Raw genomic sequence first — 7638 nt, forward strand, 5'->3', positions numbered from 1 at the left:
CCATCAATTGCGATCGACCTGACGAACTTTGGGACTTACCTGGTTGATAGCTGTTGTAAATTCGCAAATTATATGTTTGTATTTAGTGCAGGCACTGTTCAAGGCAGACTTCATGTTTTTAGGCACCTGGCAGGGTAACAAATGGCCCTTTTTAGGACCAATGGGACATTCCAGCCATTGATGTATATGTTTATGTCTGTCTGTGTTGGTGATAAACTATACCAGACAATACATCATCGACATCGACATTATATCAATGTCAAATCAGCCACCTGGATGAAAATCTGAACTGTGTATTAATAAAGCCCATGAAATGCTCCCTTGCGTCTGGCTTTCTGACCGGAGCGGCTGCGCGGTGAGGTGTTCTAGCGAACTTGCTTAAATCACATCCAGGTTCACGGCCAAGACCAGGGATCTTGGCCTCAAAAAGGTTGCTGAACACTGTTTTGAGTAAGTAGGGGGAATCCATGTCACGGTAAATGTTGGAATTTCTCTCAATAAAGGGCAGCTCCCCAGTGCCGGCGGCTCTCATGCAGCCCCACGTGGTACTTGACGGGAGGCAAGACACATTTATAGTGGTACTAATGGTATAGGTGGTACTATCCAAAATAAAGTATATCCACGTTTAATTTCTGATTGTTAATACCGTAATAAAATTGGTTGCTAAAATGTGACTGACTTTTTCTACTGGCTCCAGAAATGTGTAATACACCGTGTGCCATGCATGGACAGTTGAGAAGTGATACAGGACATCACAGGCCCAATGCAGCTCTCCACTTCCATCACTTATCTCACACCTTCATATCACATTACGCTGAGAAACGAGCAGATGGATGCAGCCATCTACCTCTACATCAAAACACACATAATAGTGTATTTCAGGGAATGAGAAGAACACAGCACCAGATGTGCACACACGCGTTTGCGCTAAGTGTACTGTTTGTTTTTATTCCACAGACAAAATGAGAAAGTTATTAATAGAAAGTCTGTGTGGGAGCAGTATAGAGGTGGTAAAAGAATGACGTTTTGCACCTAATCTCCATTTCAATCCTGCATCTCAAGGCTTTTCTGCATTTGTGCCCACAGTTGCTGCAACTTTTATTGCCTCACTCCTCGCATTTTGATTGATTTTTGATTAATTTCACAATCTGACGTATGGATAAGCATCGAGCCGGCCATTTACTTCAAGAAAAGCTACGCACCAAAGGGAGCTAGGGATGATAACTATCTTGTCAGAAAAAAGAGCCTTCTCGCTCGGAGATGAATCAAGTGTGAAGAGCATCAAAAGGTGGGTGCTTCAACGTGTCGAGAGGAGCAACAGATGATGGAATGAGGAGCTGCAATATCAAGAGTGCATTCGAAACGTTTCAGTGTGAATAGCCACACAGTGCCAATGACAGGTGACAGGGCAATCTGCTTTTTCTTGTCCTCTTCAGCCCTATTTGGCCCCTGCTTCATTTTACAGTATATTTTTGTTGCTCTGGTGAGATTTTTTTTGCACTTTGTAAAGCCACAACAAGTCATGTACGCACCTTGAAATGTTTGGAATGGTTTGCCCCTGCTGTAAATAAGCTTAATATTGGCAACAAATCTCAGCGTGATGCACTGCAATCTACGACAATAATAATAATATGACTAATATTGACTAATATTAATAGGACAGCATCCCCCCCCCACAGAAAACAGTCTGAAAAAGATGAAATTAATCAAATCTGATGAATGAAATATGATATCATTTTGTCTTAATATATATTTTCAAAACCAGCTCGTCTTTTGGGTCAACACAATATTCACTTTCCATTTTTTTTTCCATTTTTATCTCCATAAAGGCAGAATATTTTATAAATCTCTTGTGCTGAAGTGTCTGCAGAGTGTACATGGACGCCTTCAAGTACCAAGCAATCATAATCTTACGCAAGTAAAGAGACGTGATAGTAATCTTAGAACACTTTCCACCCAAATAAATACAACGTAGCATTCTAATTTCTTAAATAGATGTCAATTAACATGCAAAGTGTGCATTGGAAGTATGCTGTCTCATGTGTACACACACGCCAGGCACAGGTTGCCAGACTTCATTAGCGTTAATCTGCAATACAAATCATAACAGCACCCAGTAGACTATAATTTATAACATCGTAGCCAGAAGGAAATTAGTTCTAATTAATACATGTATATAATAGCACATTTGAGAAGATTTATAGTGTTTGTTTTTTGGGGGAAAAAAAAAAATACCGCTGCCACTTGAGGTTATGGCCAGATGTTCCAAGTACTGAAGCTTCCCAGCAGTCTTGAATGCCGCATCCTCAAAAGTTCCAGTTGAATTAAAATGACATGGCTGGCAAAAGCGATATTCTAGTATCGTGTTGACATGAATAACGCTAAATATAAGATGGCACCTCTTTAAAAAAAAGATCATATTTCAGTATGAGTGAAATAATAACTGGTAGTAATAAAAAGGAGTATCATACTTGTTAGCTACATGGCAGTTGTTGATCTCAAACTCTGCTTCACTGACCACCATTTTCTTAAAAATATCATCATAACTTCTCCTCGGTTGTTTGCAGTGGCAATCCACTTTATTTATATAGCACATTTTATAAACACTGTTTCCAAAGCGCTGCACAGATTAGCAAAACCACAAATAATAAATAAATAAAGGAATGTAAATGTAAATAATAAGTAAAAATTACTACAGTAAAAACTAAAAGATCAAATAAAAACAAAGAAACGTACAACAGTAAAAGATTTAAAACAAGAAGTAGAAACAATAAAAGCAAAAAAAAAAAATCCAAGAAGTAGGACAAAAAATAAATAAGTGAATTAAATTTAAAAACTAAAAAATAATAAAAGACACAGAGGACCACACGACTCATGCCGAGTTAAAAGCCAAAGAATAAAAGTGGGTTTTAAGACGAGACTTAAAGCTTTCGATTGTGGGGGCCGTTTTTACATGAGGGGGTCCACTCTCCCCCAGGCAGTGCATTTGGTGCCTGTGGGGACTTGCCCAGCCTGAATTTTTCTTGGCAGACACTGTGAAGGCCAGTATTGTTAAAAAAATGCTAACATATATTTGCCATAAGCTTGCCATTTACCCTGGATATACACTACTGGAAGCAGTGCAGCCGAGAAACACGCCACTAAATGAAGATAATGGACTGTTGGGAATAAAGCAAGATCATTTTATGGAACAAATATTACAGTTTAACTTGCACACCACTGATAGTTTGCCCAACCTTTAAGGCTGGGTTCACACTTGTGATTCAGTACTTTGGTCCGGACCATACGTAAAAAACAACAACAAAGGCTGCACAGTAAAAACAAGTAAGACCTCAAGTAAACATGAAGGGAAAAAAATGGGCAGCTTTCATGACTTATTACGTGATGTAAATCAAATATGTCACCAAACCGTGTATAAACCTCTAGGCCAGGGGTGTCCAGACTTTTTCCAGCAAGGGCCACATCGTTAAAAATGAAAGGATGGCAGGGCTCATGTATATATGCCAAGAAGTTATATATATTTCAAGAAAAAACGGCATTTCAGCCTTGTGATATAGGTGAAATGCTACTAAAATTACATTTTTTATTTTAGTAAAAATTACAGAGGTTTTTTTTGCATTTCTACTGTTTTTTTTAATTTTTTTGTTTCAAATTCCATTTGTAAATTAAATTCTCGTAATTATGACTTCTTCACATGACACTTTTTTCACGACCTACTTTTCCAAAAATTACCTTTTTATGTTGTTCAGTTTATTAGTAATATTACACCTTTTAAAGGATTTAAACAAATCTTCACATCTTTAAAAAAATGTTTCCCTAACATTTCTACTTTATGCTACTAAAATGACAAAAATTCCAACTTTATCTCATTAGATTAAAACATTTTTTTCTTAATATTTGACTTTATTATTGTAAAATGACTAAGGCTGTCTTCGACTAAGGATGTTCATAGTCAAATCTGACTTGATAGATTTAGTCCATAGTCTAGACCAGGGGTCACCAACGTGGTGCCCGCGGGCACCAGGTAGCCCCCCATGACCACATGAGGTGCCCGCAAGCCTGCTTTTCATTCAGGTTTTCTTCAGTTCATGATGAAAGAACAGTAGAAAGAAATGCATTCTGAAATACAAAATGTGAGTTGTGGACACCAGCATTTTGTTCATGTTCTGGTAAAACAAGCATATTCGCTTTGTTTGGGTTTAAAATTAGCTCTGAAAATGTTACAAAAATGAGTAGCTCTTGGCCATTTTCATTTTGTAAAAGTAGCTCTCACAAGGAAAAACGTTGGTGACCCCTGGTCTAGGCTAATAGACACCCCTAAAAATGACTGCTGATTTTTCAATTTTTGCTGGGTTTTGTTTAGTTTTATTGTTCGGGCCGCACCTTGGACACCCCTGCTGCAGGCCCTCCTTCTTGCCCTGTAGTCGTGCTACACCTCTTTTGACTTTAAGTGGCGTTTCATATCGGAGGGATGAAATTTCCCAGTTTTCTGGAATGCAGTCATAGTTCCATTTAATCCTTTTTCTTTTGTAATATATTTGCTGATTGTGACAACATAAATGTGACATGCAGAGGGTCTAATGGGTGGAGGTGTCTGTATCGATACCAATAGTGGTATTTTTTTACATGGACATTTTCAAGATGATCAGAAAAAAACACAATTTAATAATATTTAATACAGCAATATACAACAATGGAGCAATATGAACAAAACAATTATTCCCTTTTGTTACATACAACTGTTTGAGCAAAATAAGTAAAAAAAAAAAAAAAAAGGAAAAATGACGATTGGGTGTCATTCACATCTTTTAGCAGGGTATAATGGCAATAACGCTGAGTTGAAGGTTACGCTTAGCTTGCATTACCATGGTAACCAAAAATGCAAACTTGACCTACACCAGATCCTGATTACATTCGATGTCAAGTGCAATGTTGCGTTCTTCCCTGTTCGTTGCTCTTGTACTATTCCAGACCCAGCTCTACTTCAATTGGACCTCATACATTTTCCAACGCACATGAATTTCTTCAGATTCAATCGACCTGATTTCGAATATATATGAACAACACACTTTTGAAGATGCCATTTGGGAATGCATACGACTGTTAATTCACACGTTGCTCCGAGAGGCAGTGGGCGGGCCAATGAGGAGGCTGGAGGTGCAGTGGGACCATGAGGGAAGTAATTTCCCACAGCAGGATGTCATGATGCATAGAGAGTGTAGGCACAATGCAATTTTCTCTTTTTTAATTCTCTCTTTATAGTCCTCTTACATGAGTCAAGGCACACCTTCCTCCACACTTACATGAGTTTGAGCCTACACAAGCTCTGTTGTGTTAATAGGCAGGAGTGGTTGAAATGTTTCCAAGATAAGGAAATACTGTAAATATCATCCAACCTTCCGACGTGTAAGCTTGAGAGTTTAAGTGCACAACAAATGTACAGTTAAATGTTCGGTTAAGATGTACCGTATGACCCGAATATAAGATGACACAGAATGTAAGACCTATCCAAAACACATTTTTGGAAAAATACAGAAAATCAAAATTAATCTTTCGCCAAATACCAATGAAATAACTTGTAGACAGTTGTTTGACTGCTAAAACATTTGAGGCCTGTTTTTTTCGAGTGGGTCTGTGTGTTGTGGCTGCATCTCTCCAGGTCGCTGTCATGTGTGTGTGAGTAACAGGAAGAAAAGCTCCATCATGCTGGAAGAGAAGTCATTTAGCGCTACCGTCTGGTTTGCATGTATAAATCTCTACATCTTAGTATAATATGAGCAGACTTTTTTTTCTAGGGAAAAGTCTTCTTTTCGGGTCAACAAAATGGTCATAAAAAATGGTCAAATAAAAATGCGTCATAAGTACCGTAAATTCCAGACTACAAGCCACTACTTTTGTACGCTCTGAACCCTGATGCTTAAACAATGACGCAGCTAATTTGTGACTAAAAGAACTCCAGTTCCCATGATGCTTAGAGTGCAATTTCAGGAAGTAGTGGATTGGAGTAGTAAAGTGGTAGTAAAGTAGTAGTAAAGTAAAACAATTAATCGATTAATCAATGGTTAATCAATGACCCAATTAATCGACATCTATTTTGGTCATCAATTCATCATTTTTTGATTTAAATATGTAAATATCCTGTGATTTCAGCGTCTCAATTGTGAATATTTTTTTATTTCCTTAGTCATCCATGAATGCAGACCGACTATCTTTGTGTTTTAGCCCAAACAAGATCAGCTTTGGTTTTGGAAAACAGTGATGGACGTTTTTGCCTCTTTTCTGATATGTTGCGGACCCAACCACTAACGGTAGATGTTTATACCATTAACGGAAACAACAAGCTTCAGATTAATCGACTAAGAAAATGATCATGATTGTATTTTTGTGTACGTACATTTATTGGTTTACTGAAGCTATTTGACAAACATTTAGATTTTTTTTAACAGAATATTCAAGCTACAACCTGGTGTTTGTGCACTTATTTGCTCTGTCAGTTAAAATCTTCTATTTGTGGATAAAGAGGCGGAAATTAAAGATGTGTGTTTTTTTTTAATTGATCAATTAATCAAAAAAATAATTGACCGATTAATTAGTTATTAAAATAATTGTTAGTTGCAGCCCTAGTAGGGACACTATAGAACTGCCTTGGCACTTTCGGTATATATTGCTATCTTGCTCACTGTTAGCATGTTAGCATTTTAGCTCGTTTACTCATGTCGACATGCAAATACAGACATGGCATGATGTAGGGACACCATAGAATAGTCTTGGCACTTTTGATGCTATCATGCTAACTACGTTAGCACGTTAGCATCTTGGCTAATTTCCACATGTAACTACAGATATGACATTTAATAGGGACACCTAAAAACTGTTCTGGAACTTTTGGTAGTGCTATCTTATAAGATGCTAGCATGCTAACTGTTAGCATATTAACATTTTAGCTAATTTACTCATGTCTACATGCAAATACAGACATGGCATGATGTAGGGACACAATAGAACTGCCTTGACACTTTTTATACTTAGTGCTATCTTTCTAGGTATTAGAATGGTAACTGTTAGCATGTTAGCATCTTAGCAAATTTACTTAAGTTTACATGCAAATACATGCATGGAATGATGTAGGGATGCTGTAAAACTGCCTTGCAAACAAACAAACAGTGAAGACGGCACTTCCTCGTCATAACTAAGCGCAAACGGATGGCACATCTACCTCTTGTAGGATCCTCGTCAATTCACAATATCAAAATGTCTTTTTTTTCCCCTATTTTCTTATTTAAAATAAAAGAGAAAAGGGGGGAAACTATTTCCTGCTGGTACTCGCAGTTGTAATTATTGCAATTAAATAAGGCAAAATTTGTTAAAGTTTTTGGCTTTCTTTTCTTATCAATTCCAGCAATCTGTCCCACAAGGGGACAGGCAGAAATGAGTTATTTCAAAAAAGGTTTTCTGCTTACCTTGGCAGTGTTGAGTGTCAAAGGCAGATTGAGCGGGAAGCACAAGATCCGGCTTGAAGGACCAAGTGAAAGTTTTGTCGCTTTTGGTTCGTTATCTGTAATGCTTCCAAACAAGTCTAGGAAATGATATCTCAATTTGAACAGTTTAACTTACCAGAAAGAATGATACACTGCTGCG

This window comes from Dunckerocampus dactyliophorus, chromosome 2 (genome assembly GCF_027744805.1).
Source record: "Dunckerocampus dactyliophorus isolate RoL2022-P2 chromosome 2, RoL_Ddac_1.1, whole genome shotgun sequence".
Taxonomy (NCBI): domain Eukaryota; kingdom Metazoa; phylum Chordata; class Actinopteri; order Syngnathiformes; family Syngnathidae; genus Dunckerocampus; species Dunckerocampus dactyliophorus.